This window comes from Amia ocellicauda, chromosome 11, assembly GCF_036373705.1.
Source record: "Amia ocellicauda isolate fAmiCal2 chromosome 11, fAmiCal2.hap1, whole genome shotgun sequence".
NCBI lineage: Eukaryota > Metazoa > Chordata > Actinopteri > Amiiformes > Amiidae > Amia > Amia ocellicauda.
In genome coordinates, this window is record NC_089860.1 from 2,732,631 (window position 1) to 2,755,929 (window position 23,299).

At 38.4% G+C, this 23,299-nt stretch overlaps 1 protein-coding gene across 2 annotated transcripts in view; it reads right to left on the reverse strand.

Annotated features, from left to right (window-relative positions):
- The window catches only part of LOC136762829 (pro-neuregulin-2, membrane-bound isoform), a 226,820-nt gene that overhangs the window by 151,463 nt on the left and 52,058 nt on the right, over positions 1-23,299 (reverse strand). The window lies entirely within an intron of this gene.

The following is a 23,299-nucleotide window of genomic DNA, read 5'->3' on the forward strand; positions in this document are numbered from 1 at the left end:
AAAGAACGTCAAGGCAGACTCACTCTCTTGCCAGTTCGACTCTCCTGCTCCAAAGTCCGTGTAATCCATTCTGTCTTCCTCCTGCATTCTGGCTCCCATTCAATGGAACATCTGGGACCAGATTCAGCAAGGACTCACCTCTGATGCAGCTCCTTCCACTTGTCCTGCTAACCGGACCTATATTTAGTCTTCTGTACGATTCCACCTTCTCCACTAGATCCACACCCTGGTGTCAATTGCACTGTAGCCCTGGTCCAGAGGAAATTCTGGTGGCCCACGTTGGTATGTGATGTCACCAGATTCGTAATTTCCTGCACCACTTGCGCATTCCAAAGCCTCCCGACACCTCCCCACAGGGCTACTTAAACATACCTCTTCCAGTTCCTCACCGTGACCAAGACCACATCTTGCCTTGCCTTTGTTTGCCCTGCCTTGCCGGTAATTGACCTACACCTGTTTTGACCACCTCTACCACTCACTGTAATTGGGTCTCCTGTTCCCCTGTCCCGTGGACCGTGACAGTCAGTCACAAGGCCTCCCTTGTGGACCCCTAGCCACATTGATATGTCGGCTAGAAGTGTCAACCTATGCTCTGAGCTTAGGCTTTTGGTGTTATGCAGAAAAAGGTTTAACACTGTATGATGCCTACATTTCTCCCATGTTAGACAAAATATTAGATTTGAAGTGCACACAGATTTTAAAGTAATGTCCAATTCCAAATCAAAGTGATCAAACAAACAAACAAAGATATGCATATTATCTGCTTTAGGATTAAAAATAAATGTAACTACTGTTAAAATACTTTTGTATGTTGTACTAGAGTCAAAATGCCTGATAATGCACACTATCTGGATCTGCTTCTGGGTTAACAGTCTTAAGTGCCTAAGCTCATTACAGTTCACAACAATTTGTAATGCTCATTGTTGGTTCAATGAAGATTAGAATAACCTTTTGTTGCTATGTTCTGAATTTTCAAGGGAAAAATGTTAAATTCTTGAACTACAAGATAATTGTTGGGATTTTTAGGATTCTCCTGTCTGGGACATCCTTAAGGAATGTGAAGGGGAGAAGCTCAGCAGTTTATAAATTGTGGCAGTGCTGTTCAACTACATCAAAGCGACTGCAGAACTGGGCCATTTCCCCTTTTGGATGACCTCACCCAAAAACCTCAAAGCCTGCAGCAGTCTGTTCTAAGAAGCTCATGTCACCAGTCACTCCCATTTGCAGTTTAGACAGGCCCCTGCTCAGACATGTTACACTGGCACTGCATTCAAAATAACTGTTTACTGTTTTTTTGTTTTCATCAGTTCCCTTATTGAATGATATGATTGGATTCTAATTAAATTAACATGATCTGAAATGCACACATAGCTTTTTTGTTTGTTTATGTTTCTGTGGAGGTTTTTTTAATAGTACTCTAAAAGCACATATAAAAATAGTTTTGACCACAATACCACTGGAAAGTAAAATAACATTACTGTGATCGGATTCACTGAAACATGATGCAAATTGCTTTAGAGTCACAATTGCAGATACAACCCTTATAGTTCAATGCTATATTACAACTTTGTAGTGCAAACATTGAGACAGATGTTTGCATGGTTATTAATGATCCACTACACTACAAAAAGCAACATTTTCAAAAGTGGTAAGTGACATTAATACATTAAGAAATACATTAAGAACTTTTTTTATTATTATTATTATATGTGACCATAGGATCTATAAAAAGTAGTACTTAAATGACATTATACAAAATGAACTGATAAAACATACTTTAGCAGAGGCATGCAATTGAGGTAATGCAGTAACATTCATACAGCCTAGATTTAACAAATTCAAGAAAAATTGAATACACAGAGGTAAACCCGAAAAACTATTATTTTGTGTAAAGACTTTCATAAATATTGTAGTGTTTTCAGAAGAAGGCACTCAGAGAGTGTTGTACTGTTCTTGAACAGATGGTTTATTTTAAATGTACCGAGGCTATTGTTGGCCGTAGCCTACGCCAAAAAAAAGAACAACATGGAAACTAAAATACTAAAGTTCCTGGAGAAATTTTGTCCGCGTGAGACAGTATTTTTGAGTACTATATCAGTTGTATATGTGTACTATAATATTTGTTGTACAACTATGGTAAGTACTATAGTAAATTGAAAGGTACTACAGTATAATACACTATACAGTATACTACAGTATGTGTTGTAATACTGTAGTAAGTACTGTAGTACATTACAAGGTACTGCAGTATTAATTTATTCATTAATTTTAATTCAACAGTGTACTATAGTATATAACATGTTACTACAAAATACTATAGTACACTGGCAGTGTACTATAGTATTTATAGTTGTTGTACTACTGTAGGAAGTACTATAGTACATCCAAAGGTACTACAGTATACTGTAGTATACTACACTACCATAGTATTTGTTATAGTGTGATAGTAAGTACTGTAGTACATTACAAGGTAGTACAGTATACTATAGTATACAACAGTATAGTGCAGTATTTGTAGTAGTAGTGTAGGAGGTACTAAAGTACATTGCAAGGTACAACAGTATAATATAGTATATACTATACTTAAGTACGTTATAGTACTGTAGTAAATACTATAGTATGTCACAAGGTACTACAGTATACTGTAGTATACACCGATCAGCCATAACATTATGACCCCCTTTTGCCGCCAAAACAGTCCTGACCCGTCGAGGCATGGACTCCACTAGACCTCTGAAGGTGTGCTGTGGTATCTGGCACCAAGACATTAACAGCAGATCCTTTAAGTCCTGTAAGTTGCGAGGTGGGGCCTCCATGGATCAGACTTGTTTGTCCAGCACATCCCACAGATGCTCGATTGGATTGCAATCTGGGGAATTTGGAGGCCAAGTCAACACCTTGAACTTGTGATTCATCAGACCAGGCCACCTTCCTCCATTGCTCCATGGTCCAGTTTTGATGCTCACATTTTTCAGCAATTTGAGCTACAGTAGCTTGTCTGTTGGATCAGACCACACGGGCAAGCCTTCACTCCCCACGTGCATCAATGAGCCTTGGCCGCCCATTACCCTGTCACCAGTTCACCACTTTTCTTGGACCTTGGACCACTTTTGATAGGTACTGAACACTGCAGACCAGGAACACCCCACAAGAGCTGCAGTTTTGGAGATGCTCTGACCCAGTTGTCTAGCCATCACAATTTGGCCCTTAGCTGGTCAAAGTAGCTCAGATCCTTACGCTTGCCCATTTTTCCTGCTTCTAACACATCAACTTTGAGGACAACATTTTCACTTGCTGCCTAATATATCCCACCCACTGACAGGTGCCATGATAAGAAGATTATCAGTGTTATTCACTTCACCTGTCAGTGGTCATAATGTTATGGCTGATGGGTGTAAACGTGTACTATGGTTTAAAACAGTGTACTGCTGTATTTGCTGTATTGTATAGTACATCACAAGGTACTACTGTATACTATCAGTCAGTTTTATTTAAAATTTTGTACTGCTATTATTGACAATTGAAAGGATATTATGAAATAATTTAATGGGGTGCTATATAAATAAAGTTGTATTTATTATTATTATTATTATTATTATTATTATTAATTTGGTCTATGTAAATATAACAAACAAGTATTTTAGGATAGGAATAGTAATAGTAGGAAAAACTAAGCAGCTTAGTAGCTGGAGTATAATAAAATGTCAGTTACATTCATTTTTACATTCATATAGTGTGTGTTAGTATAAGTAAATGTAAGTTATTATTAGTAGTAGTCCGAGGTGGGCTGTCAGGGCCAGCAAAGCCTTCTCTGCTGGCCTAGAGGTTGTCAGAATCAGAAAATTATATTATTATAATTGAATATATATTTTCATTAATGCTATATGTATTTTGCAAAGTTCATTCCTATCAGTCTATTAATGCCATTTCATTGCTACTCTCTCCTTCAGTTGCACTGCTTCCAGTGCAGCTCATATAAATTTATCCAATCAGATTTTTCACCTGTGCTGTCTCCAGGTGAAAAATCTACCGAGGCCTTCAGAATTTTGAGTGAATCCCCTATGTCAAGCTTATTTCCTTTCTGGCCAAGTTCGACAAAGACTTACATTACCACCTTTCCACTAACAAAGTGTTTACTGGGAATTCAGGCAAAACACAAAACGACCTGATTAGTGCTATAGTTAAAGTGATGGGAGAGGAGATAAAAAGAGAGATCAATAAAGCATCTTTTGTCACAGTTATGGTGGATGAAACTACAGATAGTGTAATAGTATGTATTAATCATAATGTAAATAAATAATAATGTGCTTATGGATAAGATAAAGCTTATGACTTAAGATAGATAAGGATAATATAGGGAATTGACAACGGCATGTAGCTTATGTTTCTGAAGAAGTTTTGTAGGAGTGAATAATATGGAATAATATAATAATCGGTTCTATAGCCCCATATGCACAAATTTAATATAGTATAATGTAGAAGTGGAATAAGTATTAGTAGCTTATATAATACAGTATTAAACACTTTTAATGTAGTATAATTATTATTAGTAGGATAAGTGAAATAAGTATAATTAATAAGTTCTCCTCCTACCTCAACAACCGGACCTATCAAGTGACATGGCGAGATTCCTCATCCACCCCCCAACCTCTCCTCACAGGCGTACCCCAAGGCTCCGTCCTGGGCCCCCTCCTGTTCTCTCTCTATACTCGCTCCCTGGGCCCCCTCATCGCATCCCATTATTTCTCCTACCACTTCTACGCAGATGATGCCCAGATCTTCCTGTCTTTTCCCTCTTCTGACCCTCTCATCCCCTCTCGCATCTCTTCCTGTTTGTCTGCTATCTCCGCCTGAATGCACTCACAACCACCTCAAGCTCAACCTCTCCAAATTGGATCTCCTCTTTTTTCCCCACTCACCTTCTGCTGATCTCTCCATCTCAATCCCCTTGGAATCCAACACTCTCTCTTTCTTCTTCCATTACGAGTCACCCTTGATCCTGCACTCTCCTACACCCAGCACATCACCACGCTGACACGCACCTGTAGATTCTTCCTGAGCAATATACGCCGAATCCGTACCTTCCTCACCGACTACTCGACTCAGCTGCTCATCCAATCACTGGTCTTCTCCCGTCTAGACTACTGCAACTCCCTCCTGGCTGGCATGCCTGCAACTACTACCCACCCGCTCCAGCTCATCCAGAACTCTGCGGCTCATCTGGTATTCTCTCTGCCCCAATTCACACACACTACTCCACTGCTCCGCTCCCTCCACTGGCTCCCGATACCGGCACGCATTCAGTTCAAGACATTGACCCTCACCTACCACACTGCACCAAGCTACCTTTAGTCCCTCGTCTCCCCATACATCCTCTGCAGACCACTGCGGTCTTCTGGTGCCAGAAGACTAACTCTGCCTCCTCTCCACTCCCCTTCCTCCAGAGCCTGCTCCTTCTCATCCCTGGCCCCTAAATGGTGGAATGACCTTCCCACCGAAGTCAAAACAGTCCTTGACCTCCTTCCGGCGCTTACTTAAGACACATCTTTTCAGACAGTACTTGTAATATTAGTCCTTTACTCTCCTGTAAGATAGCACTTCACAACATTTTATCATGCTTCTTGTGTTACTAATACTTGTATTATTGATTTCACCTTTGAAAGGCTCCCTTTCCCGTAGCCCTTGACTGTGACCTAACATCTTGACAGCACTTAGTTTTTACTTTCCAGGATGTAAGACCTCATTTATTGTATTTACTTGTGTAATTTGGAATTTGTACAATGTATTATGCTTTGAATTGCTTTGTATTATGCAAAGTTGAATTTGTAATGTTTGATGCCTTGTACTGAACTGTATTCTTGCACTTTGTATTGCGCTTATATTTTGTAAGTCGCCCTGGATAAGGGTGTCTGCCAAGAAATAAATAAATAAATATAATAATAATAATAATAATAATAATAATAATAATAATAATAATAATAATAATAATAATAATAATAATAATAATAATTGTATAATACAGTATTATACACGCACATCAAATAATACACGATATTAGGACTGCAATTGGTAATCCCAGTATAACACGGCAATGCGGAGAGAACAGCTGACACAGGTGTCATGGCTACAGCCCAGCACTTTACACCAGTCTAAGCACTTCCACTTGCCCCCACTCGATGTCACCATCATCCTTCCTTATCAGTCAAATCTCCCAGCTCCATTCAATCAGCTCTTGTGCACTTTTGTGATCACCCCCTGCTCCCATTCGCCCTGCACCTCTCACCTTTCTCATTCTTTCTCTGCTCCACATATAAACCCTTCACTCACTCTCAGTCACTGCAAAGTTTTGTCAGTTTACACTACACTTCCATGCATTCTCTGTGAGCCTTGTATAACCCTTGAATCTTCGACCCCTTGCTTTACCTCCCAACCATGACTTTGAACCTTCCCTGTTTGCCTGATCACCCGACCCTTGCCAGTGACCACAACCACGTCTTTGCTTTACCTTGGTTTGCCCTGTCCTGCCGGTATATGACCCCCGCCTGTCTTGACCATCCCACCAGCACCACAACTGAGTTCCCCTGATCCGGTGCCCATAGTACATACAACAGGGAGGCGGAGTCTGACCATTGTATCAAAAACAATCGAACTGTGGGAACGATGACCACTGATTGGTAATGCAAATTACAGTTCAAATCTTGGAATGTCTGTGCCCGAGAATGTGTTCCACCATTTAAGTCAATGGGAATTTGTGGGTTTTCACATGCAGACTAATTACACTGTTCTAAGTGTCCAGATGACACTTAGAACAGGGGATGTGCCAACTGACTGGAAGACAGCAAATGTCATACCAATCCACAAGAAAGGGGACAAAACTGAGCCAGGAAATTACAGACCAATCAGTCTAACCTGCATCACTTGTAAAATGTTGGAAAAAATTATGAGACAGAAAATAGAGGAGCATCTTAATGAAAACCATATTCTTGGAGATAGTCAACATGGGTTTAGACGAGGCAGATCATGTCTTACTAATTTACTTGAATTTTTTGAACATGCAACTGCAGCTGTAGATCACGTGAAAGCATATGATATGATATACTTAGATTTTCAAAAAGCTTTTGATAAGGTTCCACACCAAAGACTCACTCAAATTGGAAGCTGTAGACATTCAGGGTAATGTAAGTAGATGGATTATGAACTGGTTGATATATAGGAAATAGAGGGTGTCAATTAGAGGAGTCACTTCTAACTGGAGTGAGGTTGTTAGTGGAGTTCCACAGGGATCAGTACTAGGGCCTTTGCTTTTTCTAATATATATTAATTTGGACTCTGGGATAGTTAGCAAACTTGTCAAATTTGCAGATGATACTAAAATAGGTGGCTCAGCAGATACAATCTCAGCAGCACATGCTATTCAAAGGGACAAAGGGAAGATAATATTCAGTTGTGGGCCAACACCCGGCAGATGAAATTCAATGTGGACAAGTGCAAGGTAATACATGCAGGTAACAAAAATGTCAACTATGGGAGAAATAGAACTAGATGAAGCAATGCATGAGAAATACCTAGGAGTCTATGTGGACTCCTCACTTTCTCCATCCAAACAATGTGGGGAAGCATAAAAAAGGCAAACAGAATGTTAGGGTATATTGTCAAAAGTGTAGAATTTAAAAGAAGACAAGTAATGTTAAGACTGTACAATGAGCTAGTTAGATTTCATCTGGAATACTGTGTACAGTTATGGGCACCACACTTCAAGAAGGATATCGCTGCTCTAGAGGCAGTTCAGAGGAGAGCAACCAGACTTATTCCAGGTCTGAAGGGAATGTCCTACTCGGAGAGACGGAGGGAACTGAACCTTTTCACCCTTTAACAGAGGAGACTACATGGGTACTTGATCCAAGTCTTCAAAATCATGGAAGGCATCAACCACATCAAACCAGAGGAGCTTTTCCAGATCAGCAGGGACACACGCACCCAGGGACACAAATGGAAATTGGGCTTCAAGACATTCAAAACAGAACACAGGAGACACTTCTTCACACAGAGAGTAGTCACATTCTGTAACAAACTCCCCAGCAATGTGGTAGAAGCTGAAAGTTTGGGAACATTTAAAAATAGACTGGATAGGATCCTTGGATCACTCAGTGATCACTCAGTGACACCAAACAAGCACGATGGGTCGAATGGCCTCCTCTCATTTGTAAACTTTCTTATGATCTTTCTTATGTGCTTAATAATAATAATAATAAATATTCTGTAAGAGGATAAGACTCTTCATGTTTTCACATGCTGACTAATTACCAACACTTTGGATTATTTACTAAACCAGGATCTGGGCTACTCTAGCTCCCTCCTGCCAGACAGGGCATATTCATTATCTCTCTCTTGAACCTGCCCCCATCTCCCCATACCTACCATCTTGAAGTATACACTGCAGAATAATCAATTTTGCATGCTCACAATTGGCAGGAGACAGACTCATGCCAAATCCCCAGATTTACAAATAAGAGTTATTTCGTTCTTTTGTTTACCAATGTTTACCAAAAAATTCAAGTACAAGTTAGAACATACTGAAAATCAACAAATGTCCTGTTGATGAGCCATTTTTCATCTGGTCAGATTACTGGTTTTAAGATTTGTGACCTGCTTTTCCATGCATGGCATCTGCATTGTCATTTTCATTCCATTTAATATAATTTTAATAGAAAAACAAATAGTCCATGTCACAGAATAATTTAATGATACTTTGTTAAGATTTTACAAATTCTATCAGCAGCTTGGATTCCTGAGGGGAACTCACAAAAACACCACAATACTATTACATAACATGTACATTATGTTTCCAAGGAAAAAACACAATTAAACTAATGTAAAAACTACAAGCATATTTCCCCCCCTTTCTATCACATTATAATTACTAGATTAGAGGATAATTATGAGATAGCCATATAAATGTTTTATTTTATGACTGAATACATTCACAATACTTGACAGTGGTAAACAAAGTAAAAAGTTTTCAAAAGGAAGTTTACTAGCCGACTACTGATTTTCTAACTTGACTTCACTTCCTGATCAATATTCAGTTTATTCTTATGTATTCTTACAAATATCTTGAGTATTAACACATTTCCAGAACGAAAAAACAAAATAATTAAACCCCAGATGTATAAAATGGATGTTGGTGGTTAGGAGTCTGGAGTGGAGGGTTGTGGGTTCAATCCCCAGGAGGGGGGCACTGCTGTTGTACCCTTGAGCAAGGTACTTTACCTAGATTGCTCCAGTAAATGCCCACCTACAAATGTAAAAATAATGTGATGTTGTAACAATTGTAAGTTACCCTGGATAAGAGTATCTGCTAAGAAATCAGGTTATTATTCAAGAAATAATAATAAGTATTTGGTAATGGTGCCTAAAAACAAAATCAAACACAAATCATTGGCATGAGGATGTACCCTCAAGAGAAAATAGTTACCAAAAAGCAGTATGATGATAGGCCCTTGTCTGCAGAAATGAACTTGATCTTCCTTCCTTGTCTGCAATTAAGTTCACATGCAGCCCTTCTTCAGCAGTGCAACTTGCAAAGTTCAGATGCAACCCAATCTTAACTTTAAATTAAATAAAAGTTCCCAAAAGGGAGTATGGGCTACTGTGTATCCAAGCAAGACACGTTCGCAGGAAAACATAAAACTGAGTAGTGCAAGCACCAAGTCAAGGGACAGGAAGCAAGCAATAAAATGCAACTCCCAAGACAAAAGACCTGAATGGCGGATGCAATTACTGGACAGCAGTTCCAATGGCTCAAGTTAAGCCTAGACTGTCCCTCGAAGAGGACTGGAACTCAAAACAATGTATAAAAATACACTGTATGTGGCATAGCCCAGCTTGCGGCAACACAAACTTCAGAAAATTGCACACCCCCAAAAAGGGTCCAAGATGCTGCCATATCTCTAGTCATGTGTGCCACAGCACGCTCAGGCAGGGGAAGACCAGCAGGATTGAAGGCTAAGGTAATTGTGTCCACAATCCAATGAGACAGGAATTGCTTTGACAAGGCCTGTCCCAGAAACTGGGCTGCATGGCAGACAAATAGCTGAATGCCCCAGGTCCAGCAGAAAGCTCCGGAGAGGGTCTGGGACTGAAATTTCAAAGAATAGATGTTTTATACAGATTTGAGCACCCAGCTGTTGCTGGAACAGGAGAGACAGTTGTTGAGTTGCACACTGGAATATGGGTGGGCTGGGCACTGCTGCGTAATCTCAAGGGTACTGCGCAGGCTGCTGTGCAGTTGCCTGTGGGCTCTGGACTGCAAGGCTATTTTCCTCCTCCTTGCATGCTTTCTCGGGCAGAGGTGCTGCCAATTAAATACAGTGCCTGGTCACGTCTTTGGACTCTGAAGCAGAATGGTGTGGGTTCAATCCCAGGTGGGGGCAGACATGTGCACAGACAGACCCCAGTGGGGGCTTTAGCCCCAGCCCTTTTTCCCTACAAGTGAGTCAGTGCCCCCCCGGAGGTGTAGGGTGCCCCTTTTTTTGCTTGACACTGCTGTTGTACACCTAAACAGGGTAATTTAACTAGATTGCATTTTATGTAAAAATGATGTGATTTGAAACAATTGTAAGTCACCCTGAATAAGGGCCTCTGCTGAGAAATATAATAATAATACAATTTGCCAGGGGGATGATGCCACTGATCAGCTGTACAGGCTGCTCCAATCAGCTGAACTCAAGACTGACATGGTTGTCACTGGAGGGGCTACTGATTCCACAGGGGTGGGTGTGGAGTCTGCTGACACTGAAGAAGCAAAGAGGCACTCTTAATTAATTACATCATAATCTTTCTTTAACTAAAACTTGGTTAAGGCCTGAGGATACCATACTGCTAGTTGAGGATTCCCATATGGGTTATCTAATTATCAGGAGGCACGTTTGAGCACCCATCTTTGCTTCTCCACTACACCTCTAAAGTACTTTTCTTCCTTTGAAATACTTTTCCTAGATCTGAAATCTTCTTCATCTGTCCTGATAATAATTTAGAGGCCACCACATTTATGATAGAATTGAGTGAATTTCTATAAAACTTAGCTATAAATCATGATAAAATCATTATTCAGATAGATTTTTATGTACACATTGATTTAGAGGAAGACTCCCATAGAAAAAGTGTCCTATCTTGAATTGATTATATTGTTTATTGACCAACATGTATTTGATCCAACACATTACCACAATCATACAATTGATGTAGTAGTCACCAACAAAATCTCAGACGATTACCTGATTACTTTTGATCTTAAATCTCCTCACTCAATAAATAAAAAATAAATACTTGTAGAATCTTGCCAACTTAACATTATAGCCACTGCTAAATGACTTAATACTTACAACCTCTGATTTTGTCGATTCCGACCCTGTTGATCAATTTATAGACAGCTATAATTCTGTTCTTCATCACACACTTAATATGGTAGCCCCTTTGAAAATACATATGGCAGAGCAAAATAAATTCTCATTGTAGTTTAATGATACCACTTGCTTATTTAATCCAGAATTACATAAATTAGTGGGCAAATGGTATTAAAAGTATTTCATAGTGCATGGAATTATATGATCAAATGGTATAAATAGGCACTTCTTTCTTCATGCTCTGTGTATTATTCTAACCTTATTAACGTGTACAAGAATAACCCATGTTTTCTATTTAATACCATTGCGTAACAATGAAAATATAGACTTGTCTGTGATCATTCCATGAACTAGTACTAGCAATGATTATGACCTATTTATGACCTAGAGCTGCGTCAATATTGAAAAGACTGCCAAGTACTGAGGCCAGCCTCAGAAAAGGCTCAGGACTCAGCATGTGAGCGGAGCTGAAGAACTGCATGTCTTTCCCTGTGTGTCTGTGAACAAGGTCCCTGTCTTACTGTGCTATAGTTCCACCATGGTTTACTGGAAGGAATGCAGATACAACCTTGCAGTATGAGCTATTTTTGATTTGAAAGATAACTAATATTTATGCTCAATTCATTTTGGCTTTGATTATTAATGCAGCTTACTGGTGCAGCTTGTTCTGAATTTAATTAATTAAAGTTGTGTCTTCCAGGGGGGTCTGATTGATTGACTGAAAGGGATGCTGTCTAGTTCTGATTTGAGATTAGTTTTGGTCAGTTTTTTGTGTGAATTTTAAGGCTTAGTTTGATATTCTTTTACTGAAAGTCGTTGTGTTTATTTTATTTTGTAGGTTGTCATTTAGTATTGGTTAAAGGAACAGTAACAAATTGTTTCTTTATAGTTCTTTCTTGACCATGCCAGCCACAATTAGCAAAAAGGAAATCAAATTAAGTAGCCCAATCCTTTTGCTGATTTTTAAGAAGTTCCATGCAGAATGTACATTTAATATGTCTTGCAAAAGTGTATCTTACTGTATAAGAGATCTTTTGCAGATTGGGTGAGAGGACCGCTTGTGTGAAATTTAAGTGGAATCTGACTTTATTTAGATTAGCCTTAATTTATTTTATAAAGCAGTCTTTTAAATGACATGCAAGCATACAGTTTAATTGAGAGTATAAACTATTTCTTTAGGCATTTTATGTTTCTCTATGCTTGGCTAATTGATACATACTACCTGAGAAGGATTCAATTGCATAGTTATAACTAAAAAGTGAGTTCTAGACTATTTAAACATCACACAAACAAGTTGACAAAAAAAGAATCTGCAACATGAACTGTTTATTTACTTATAGAAGGCTATAACACCTGTCTAGAAAGTACTATTCATTTGAAGGGTAAATTAATATACAGTGCCTTGCAAAAGTATTCAGATCCCTGACCAATTCTCTCATATTACTGAATTACAAATGCTACACTGGCATTTTGTTCTTTGATATTTTATTTTAAAACACTGAAACTCAAAATCAACTATTGTAAGGTGACATTGATTTTATGTTGGGAAATATTTGTAAGACAAAATGTAAAACTAAAATATTTTACTTGCATAACCCCTGTGCTGTGGAAGCTCCCAGTTTACACAGATGAATAATTGCCCTAACATGGACACCATTACCTTTCCATTGGCCTCCACCTGAGAAACATTAAAGTTGCTGTCACATTTTCTGGATAAAAAACCCACTGTTGAAGGATCATTGGTCAGGGTGCAAATGTGAAGGAAAATAAAGACCAAAGAGCATTCTACAGAAGTTAAAGATAAAGTAATACAAATGCATAGATTAGGAAAAGGCTACAAAATAATATCCAAGCATTTGGACAGTGAGCACAGTGAGATCAATAATCAGGAAGTGGAATCTACACCACCCAACCCAGGCACTGCCTTTTGTTTAAACAAAAATCAGACTTGTGAGAGAAGGCACAGAGAGGCCACAAATCACTTTGAAGGAACTACAGAGGTCAGTGGCTGGGAGTGGAGTAATGGTGCACCAGTCAACCATATTAACAGCTTTGCATAACATTGGCCTGTGTGGGAGGGTGGCAACAAAAGGAGCCGTTACTCAAAAAGTACCATCTGAAAGCACATCTGGAGTTTACCAGAAAGCATGAGACTGAGCCAGCTGTGATGCGGGAAAAGGTTTTGTGGTCCGATCACAAACCTAACACTGCCCATTCCTCAAGACACACCAACTCTAAAGTGAAGTATGGTGGCAGCAACATCATGATGGGACTGAACATCTTGAAGGAAGAATGGATAAAGAAAAATACAGAGAAATACTGCAAGAGAACCTTCTTCAGTTCTCTAAAAAAGTGATGGTTGGGAGGACATTCACCTTTCAAGCACAAGGCCAAAGCAACATTGGAGTGGCTCAAGAATAAAAAGGTGAATGTCCTACGGTGGCCCATTCAAAGTCCTGACCTCAATCCCATTGAGTTTCTGTGGCACTATTTGAAAATTGCGGTCCACAAGCTTCGTCCAAGAAACAACCTGGAGCAAATCACCAATGACCAATGACACCTTACAATAATTGACTTTGAGTTTCAGTTTTTAAAATAAAATCTCGAACAGAACAAAATTTTAATATAACATTTGTAATTCACTAATATGAGAGAATTGGTCAGGGGTATGAATAAGGCACTGTATGTGTAAAAATAGTCACAGTACTGTACGAGATGCTTCTTTAACATTAGCAAAGACTAAAATAATAGTCAAGGCCATGATTAGCAGAGGAATTATTTACTGATTCTTTAACACTTGCAGATTATTTGATTAGAATTACTTAATCTGACCAAGAGTTACCTGCCAAAATAGTAGTAGCCATGTAATTCCATCTACTTTGTCAAGATAACCAACGCTACATTTTGAGAATCCTAATGTATCATACAGATATATGTGCGTCCTGGTATGTGTATTGTATTTAAAGTGAACAAAAACAAAATGGATTACACCTCTGGAGTATTCCAATCTACTCATATATCATTTTTATATTGTTGTTACCCTTTTAATGTAGTGTTTATGTTAACATGTTAACATTTTGTTATAGTATTAAACCCTTACTATTATTTACTATTATTATTATTATCACTACTACTACTACTACTACTACTACTACTACTACTAATAATAATAATAATAATAATAATAATAATAATAAACATAATCTTTCAGACACTTTTCTATGCAAACTTAAGACAAGCATTATTGTATCAGGGAGACTTAAAACTTGTGTTGCACAAATATATTTATTTTTACATATTTTGAAACTCTTTTTTGGATGATTGATACATTTGGAGTCCTCATTGACTGACATTGGCTGCCAGCATACTACTGTGTATGTATACACACTGTATATCGTATAACAAGCCTTGATATAAATCACAAACATGTGCATCCTGTCAAGCGTTGTATTTAAATTTAAACTAAAAAAGTGAATCAGAATTAAGATAAAAGTTTGCTTTTGTGAAGTATGTGTTGTCAATTTGAAAAAAAAAAGACAGAATTTCCAAATGTTGCTTTGTTCTTTAAAAAAGAGGTCAGTGCCAATGATAATTTAGCAGAGATTGGGACAATTCACAAACAGAAACTGAAAAGCATGACAACACAACTCTTGCATTTTTCGTAATACCAGTCCTGTTTTGAGTGCGAGTTTATTTTGGATGAAGAATTTACTCTTCCAAATGCCAAAAATATATATAAAACTAATTCATAATAACATAATGGGAGGGTTTATTTAAATATTATGGAATGTGCTGAAAGGAGATGTTGTGCTATAAAGGATATCGTTCAAATAATGAATGGGGGTTTACATGGAGTGTTACACTTAATGGATCAGGGAGGGAAGGTATTTCATAAAAATCATCAGAATTAGGCTGTGCATTCACACTATACAGTGAGGGAAAAAAGTATTTGATCCCCTGCTGATTTTGTACGTTTGCCCACTGACAAAGACATGATCAGTCTATAATTTTAATGGTAGGTGTATTTTAACAGTGAGAGACAGAATAACAACAACAAAAATCCAGAAAAACGCATTTCAAAAAAGTTATACATTGATTTCCATGTTAATGAGGGAAATAAGTATCCCCTATCAATCAGCAAGATTTCTGACTCCCAGGTATCTTTTATACAGGTAATGAGCTGAGATTAGGAGCACTCTCTTAAAGGGCCAAGACCAAAGAGCTGTCCAAGGATGTCAGCGACAAGATTGTAGACCTACACAAGGCTGGAATGGGCTACAAGACCATCGCCAAGCAGCTTGGTGAGAAGGTGACAACAGTTGGTGCGATTATTCGCAAATGGAAGAAACACAAAATAACTGTCAGTCTCCCTCGGTCTGGGGCTCCATGCAAGATCTCACCTCGTGCAGTTTCAATGATCATGAGAACGGTGAGGAATCAGCCCAGAACTACACGGGAGGATCTTGTAAATGATCTCAAGGCAGCTGGGACCATAGTCACCAAGAAAACAATTGGTAACACACTACGCCGTGAAGGACTGAAATCCTGCAGTGCCCGCAAGGTCCCCCTGCTCAAGAAAGCACATGTACAGGCCCATCTGAAATTTGTCAATGAACATCTGAATGATTCAGAGGAGAACTGGGTGAAAGTATTGTGGTCAGATCAAGCTCAGATGAAATAAATCAAGCTCTTTGGCATCAACTCAACTCGCCGTGTTTGGAGGAGGAGGAATGACCCCAAGAACACCCCCCCACCATCAAACATGGAGGTGGAAACATTATGCTTTGGGGGTGTTTTTCTGCTAAGGGGACAGGACAACTGCACCGCATCCAAGGGACGATGGACGGGGCCATGTGCCATCAAATCTTGGGTGAGAACCTCCTTCCCACAGCCAGGGCATTGAAAATGGGTCGTGGATGGGTATTCCAGCATGACAATGACCCAAAACACACAGCCAAGGCAACAAAGGAGTGGCTCAAGAAGAAGCACATTAAGGTCCTGGAGTGGCCTAGCCAGTCTCCAGACCTTAATCCCATAGAAAATCTGTGGAGGGAGCTGAAGGTTCGAGTTGCCAAACGTCAGCCTCGAAACCTTAATGACTTGGAGAGGATCTGCAAAGAGGAGTGGGACAAAATCCCTCCTGAGATGTGTGCAAACCTGGTGGCCAACTACAAGAAACGTCTGACCTCTGTGATTTCCAACAAGGGTTTTGCCACCAAGTACTAAGTTGAAGGGGTCAAATACTTATTTCCCTCTTTAACATGCAAATCAATTTATAACTTTTTTGAAATTTGTTAATCTGTCTCTCACTGTTAAAATACACCTACCATTAAAATTATAGACTGATCATTTCTTTGTCAGTGGGCAAATGTACAAAATCAGCAGGGGATCAAATACTTTTTTCCCTCAATGTATGTCTGAATCGCATTATGATAAAGCAAGCAAAAATTTAAACATTATTGGCTGTATAGCTAAATCTTTCAGTATTGCATCCTGGGACACAAAAAAGACTTAATACATATATGCAGGATTTAGTTATTTTTAAATTACACTCTTAGAAAAATAAATTTTGACTGTTAATTCAAATGCTGGTACTGTATTGCAATATGGGAAAAAAAACATCCGTGTAATAAACGTAATAAGGAGATAAGGGAGAATCTCCAAGAGGACAACAATATGGTAAGAGAATGTTCTTTATATGGAGAAAGTGGAGGAAGCCTTGTGTTATTTCATGAAAATCTCATTCATTATTTTGCATAGCTGTCAAATTTGTTTACTAAGGAACCAGTTAGGTTGATTAGCATACACTTAATCAAGCTTCAGATGGATGAATATAATGACACTTAAGTCACACACATTTTTCGTGCCATTTTCGAACGAGGCCAATCATGCCTCGTCTGTGCCTGACACGTAATGAATGTACACACATAGCACTTTTAACTTGAGTGTAAATAGGCCTGTTGTTTAGATGACTTCTTTCATCCATTGTGTTTTACGTACTGGAGGGTGATCTGCATCATCTCAATCTACTTCCTGAGAAATTTCTGACTATATATATAGACCCAATGAATATGCTCTCTACTAAATAACCAGGATCAGACGGAATCTGCGGGCGCGGATTTTTTTAACAAAAAAGCGCGGATGTATAAAATGTATAAACATAAAACTTAAAACATAATGTGTGAAATTAAAGTATGAATTACTATAACATAATAACATCCCCCAAGTAATAGCATATCATGCAACATTTGCGCTGAAAAACAGTGTCTCATCTGTGCTCTAACCACTGCGGTCTGGGGTAGCATGTAATCTGACACCTGAGTTCCAGGGTTTTCAGAGGGTCTTTGGATTGGCTAGATATTCGTAGAGCCACGGTCTGTGATTGGGTAAAAAATATAAGATCTCTAGGCTGATGACATATACACAGGCAATTCCGTTCCATTGGTCAATACTATGGCTATGTTCTACAGTTGCGCAAACGCCAGCAAAGACGCAATGTAAACAAACCGCACATGGTTCTTTTCAACTAGGCAGCTAAAAACGCAGGTGTCTATCACAGATCGTTTCCCCATGAATTAATACTTTGTAACTGATTAATATGTGTGTAACACCCTGTAAAATGTGCATCTGTTGACAACTGTCTGTTGTATTGCTTCTGTGTACATATGTATCCTGTCTGAGATGTAAACCCACCCTCCTGTGCCTGTACAGTGTTCGTGTTTTTTTTGTTTGTTTGTTTTAAGAACAAAACAAACAAAAAAACTGCTCGTTACCCGTTGGCCTGTTTATCTTTCTGGACATCGTTCACAATTTATTTTTTTGTACTGTGTTATTGTTGTTTCATTCGTCACGTTTATTTTATTATTGTAATTCAAAGTGTAAACAGTGTAGAGTGTAGGCGGTAACCAGTAACTCCCTGAGGAGGTGGCGTGAGTTTGTGGTTGGGCGTGTGTATATATTTATTTATGTTTGTCAGCTGGCGGGACTGTGTTTTTTTTATTATTATTATAATTACTTCGATTATATTTTTGTGTGAGTGAATAAGTCCTTGTTGAACTGTGTTGTGTGTAATCCGAGGTGAAGAGTTTTGTACTGCAGTACAATTCGATTAAGCCCTCAGCAGCGAGGCCAAAGAGGCCAATTTGGACTTGTTTTTTAGTTTTTTATCAGTTATTATTATTTCGAGATCTCCAACAAATTAAAAAAGTGCACCAATGATAAAAACAGGGGATTCAATCTATCGGGCCATTTGGCCATTTATTGACTTTTCATGACAATTTGAACTTGTGGGTACATTTTTATTTGTTTCACAGTGAATTGTGCTGTTTTTATTTTGTTTCTGAGACTGCAAGATCAATTCTGTGGTTTTGTTTTCTTGACTCTTTACATTTACCCAATTGACTACTTGATTGTCTGGTATTTCTTTACTCACGTGTGTTTAAATAAATCAACATGATTGTTGCTTTTTTAAAACTAAATTTGTGTGTGTTGCTATTATTATTGCTAGGGTGGGGTAAACTTTAAATGCACTACAGGCCTTGGTTTTAATTTTGTGGCGTTAATAATAATAACAACTCGGTGTGGCGCTTATTTTTTTAGTAACTTAAAAAGTACTAGTTGCTTTAAAGTATTTTTTTAATTATTACTACAAGTAATACTACTAATGTTATGGTTACTTAGTTGCTGAATGTTTGGGGGTGTTGTATATTTTTTTGGTCCCCGGTTAACTGTATAGTAGTAGTAATAATAAATAAATAAATAAATAAATAAATAAATGAATGAATGAATGAATGAATGATAGTGGCACTTCTTTGTGTTGGCACCGCACCATTTTTAAAATTAACGAAAAAAAAAAAGAACAGATTTGTTTTTATTTCTCCATCATTTATCCAATGCTAACCTTCCTTTATTTAGACCAAACCCACAGCCCCCAGTTATCCTAGGAACTGGGTGGATGTACTCTGCAGGCAGAGTGGTCAGGGTAGGGTTACATGTATCTAACACAACAACTTTGTTAAATAAATATTAGTCTATGTAAACATACCTTCCTATTAGAAGATGTCTAGAAATAATAACAGCAGCAATGAAAGCAGACCTGTCAACTCTCACGCATCTTCTATCATAAGAACATAAAGTTTACAAACGAGAGGAGGCCATTCGACCCATCGTGCTCATTTAGTGTCCATTAATAACTGAGTGATCCTAGGATCCTATCCAGTCTATTTTTAAATGTTCCCAAACTTTCAGCTTCTACCACTTTGCTGGGGAGTTTGTTACAGATTGTGACTACTCTCTGTGTAAAGAAGTGTCTCCTGTTTTCCATTTTGAATGCCTTGAAGCCCAATTTCCACTTCCCTACATTGTTTGGATGGAGAAAGTGAGGAGTCCACATAGACTCCTAGGTTACTTAATCTAGTTCTATTCCTCCCATAGTGTAATTATAGTGGAAATTTTTGTTTCCTGCATGTATTACCTTGCACTTGTCCACATTGAATTTCATCTGCCAGGTGTTGGCCCACAACTGAATATTATCTTCCCTTTGTCCCTTTGAATAGCCTGTGCTGCTGAGATTGTATCTGCTGATCCACCTATTTTAGTATCATCTGCAAATTTAACAAGTTTGCTAACTATCCCAGAGTCCAAATCATTAATCTAGATTAGAAAAAGCAAAGGCCCTAGTACTGATCCCTGTGGAACTCCACTAACAACCTCACTCCAGTTAGAAGCGACTCTTCTAATTGACACCCTCTGTTTCCTATACATCAACCAGTTCATAATCCATCTACTTACATTACCCTGAATGCCTACAGCTTCCAATTTGAGTGTGTCTTTGATGTGAAACCTTATTAAAAGCTTTTTGAAAATCTAAGTATATCGTATCATATGCTTTCACATGATCGTTTATTCTCCCCTTGCTTTCATGTCTTAAAAATGGATTCCTTCTTATCAGATCTTTTGTGGAAAAGTGCCTACTATGGAGTGTATAATTACACCTCACTCGTACTCACTACAATGATATATATATATTCAGCCTATACCCTATGGAGGGGGGGTGTTTCCATGCTTGATACATTAGGATACAACGCACTCACACGGATTGAATGTGGATTTTGATGGATGCATTTTGTAGCCGATGTTGGGACAGTACAGTATTTCTACAGTTCACGTATCTCTCTCTATAGGCTGCTCGGCGCTTCTCACTGACAGTTATAGGGGCTGGAAAACGGTGTTTATACAGACGCGTAATGGGGGCGTCTTTGATCGTAATATTTTTAGGGGGGCTGACAGAAAATGTAGGGGGGCTGAAGCACCACTGAATAGGGTCTAGCCACGCCCGTGGGCTATATGTATATTTGGGAATGAAGGTGACTTTTAAGACACGAACACTACATCGAATTACACTGTCAGCAACTGTATAATTGCTATTATGAAGATGTACACAAAAAGGTAAAGCATCTGGAGACGTCTGGATGACATTTATAGAATATTGTTACAGGCACATATGGTTGTATAACTTGCAAGCCAGTACACATACAAGTGTGTGACGTTTAGGCACTGCACGTTGGGTGCAAACCCCCCCCCCCCCACACACACACAAAATAAATAAATAAAAAATAAATATATTCTAGAAAAATATGGAATAATCTGAACAATCAATTATCTTGTAGCAGACACAGCAGCCTATATAACACGGAAATGATAATGATACAATACTGTACTGCTCTGCACCGTTACATTGACACACACACAAAGAAGGCTGCAATGTTAATAGCAATTGCCGCTAATTGGTCAATTTAATTGCCACAAGAACGCGTAAAACTATTCAATGTAATGTTTCGTAGGTTTTCGAAGGGGAGATATGGCCAATTTCATATATAAATAAGTCTATATAACATTTACACAACAGCATAACGAAACCTGTAATAATGTAGCTTCAGTCAATCATTCATTACTAATCACAGATCAGACACGCATGACGCAACTGGATTGAATGCGCACCATATCTCCATCTATAAAAGAGAAAGTGGACTAGTATGGCAATTAAAATTATAATGGCAGACATCGATGGAAGACGATGCCAGCCCTACACTTTCAGATCCATCGGAACTTTCTAGACCTTCCGATCACCTTTTAATAACACGTTATCGGGTTGATAGACACACCATAGCGTTATTGTGTCACCTGCTGAAGGATAAATTGAATAACAGATTTGCACGCAACCATCCTCTCACTGTGGAGACAATTATGTGCCGCGTTAGCCTATTATGCTACAGGCTCCTTTCAAACTACAGTAGGGGACGTGGTGGTAGCGCCAAGCCACTATCAGCAACGCTATCACAGCTGGCACTGTGGAAAATCAATGACGTAGATTGTCATATATACAACTGACATATACACAATTATATTACAATGTCATATTACAACGTGTACTGTAAAGAGAATTTATGTAGGATCAGTGGCGTAGCCAGGAAAATGAGGGCGAGGCATAATGAGGGATTCACGGCGGGGTCTGAGGGTCCTCCAGCAGAAAATGTAGAAAATTAAATACCTGAAATGAGCGAATTCATTTCGGAGTCGAACAACTTATATCAATATCTCCATGAAATATATATTTGCTTCACAACCACATATCACAATGGGACACATCCAGTGAACAATTACACATCAACCGACATTATGCAGGCAAACTAGGGCCGGATTGAATCAAATCTTTGACCTACCCGCTAATACAAAACTGCAGAACTGAAATGCACCGCGCTACACATATTATTATTATTATTATTATTATTATTAATTAACAAAACACAGCAATACAAAGTGCACATGACAAGTAAACGCTGATTTATAGCGTCCCTGAATAAGAGACTTGCATTGTTCTGGTATTCACATATGACCGAAGATACCAGCATTGATCCACCGGCTAATAGATAACGCCTGGATAATGCTGTCAGCGAAGACATACAAAAATGAAAATACACAACTGTCATCAATGGCAGCTTTTGTTTTTATTGTATTACTTTTTCTCCTACTCATATTTGTAGCCGCTACACAGTACAGGTTTGTAATTGTGTTTCAGTGGGTAGACATGCTTTCGATTTACAGCGCGGAGCGGAGGATTTCTGTACCTTCATGCGCCATCGTGGGGCCGGATAAAATCAAAACTTTGAGCCACCCGCTAATAGCAAACTAGCAAATAGCAAATTTATGATTAGCAGAAAGTGTCATCTTACTGAAAATGCAGCCGCAACTGGGTTCAGTTCGGTTTAGATCAAATAGCTCTGTTTCTTATTCTCAAAAGCAAAATGTAAATATTTGTGTGTTACCTTATAGCTGGTAAAATATTTTAATTGTTTAGTTGGCTTGTATTGTAATTGAAGGCTTCAGTCTAATGGATGTACATATTCGTTATGTTACTAAGGTATAATAAAGTAAAAATAATAATTCAAGCATTTATTTTGGGTTGTTGCTGCACAAAACAATATAAAATTAATGAATGCAGATTTTCTGCAGAATTTACAGAATTTAATCTAAATTTCCACAGATTCCACCTGGGCCTAATTATAACCTACACACAACACAGGGTTTCTCCAAGACCAGGGTCTAGACCAGGGGTCTCAAACTCGCAGAATCTTCTTGTTTGTGTTCCAACTAAGTTCCTTGGTCTGAGTGTGTGTAACTTAACTAAGTTAATTGTTCTGATTAGCTGATTCATTACTTTTATACATTTATACAGAATGATGTTACATGATGTGCATTTTGAATTAAAACATTTAAATTAGATTGTTTTTAGATTTAAAAAAATATGATATGTCTAATTGATTAAGCAATTGAGAGTTGCAACTGGAAGGAAAACCAGAGGACAGAGCCGAGTTTGAGACCCTGTGTTCTATATT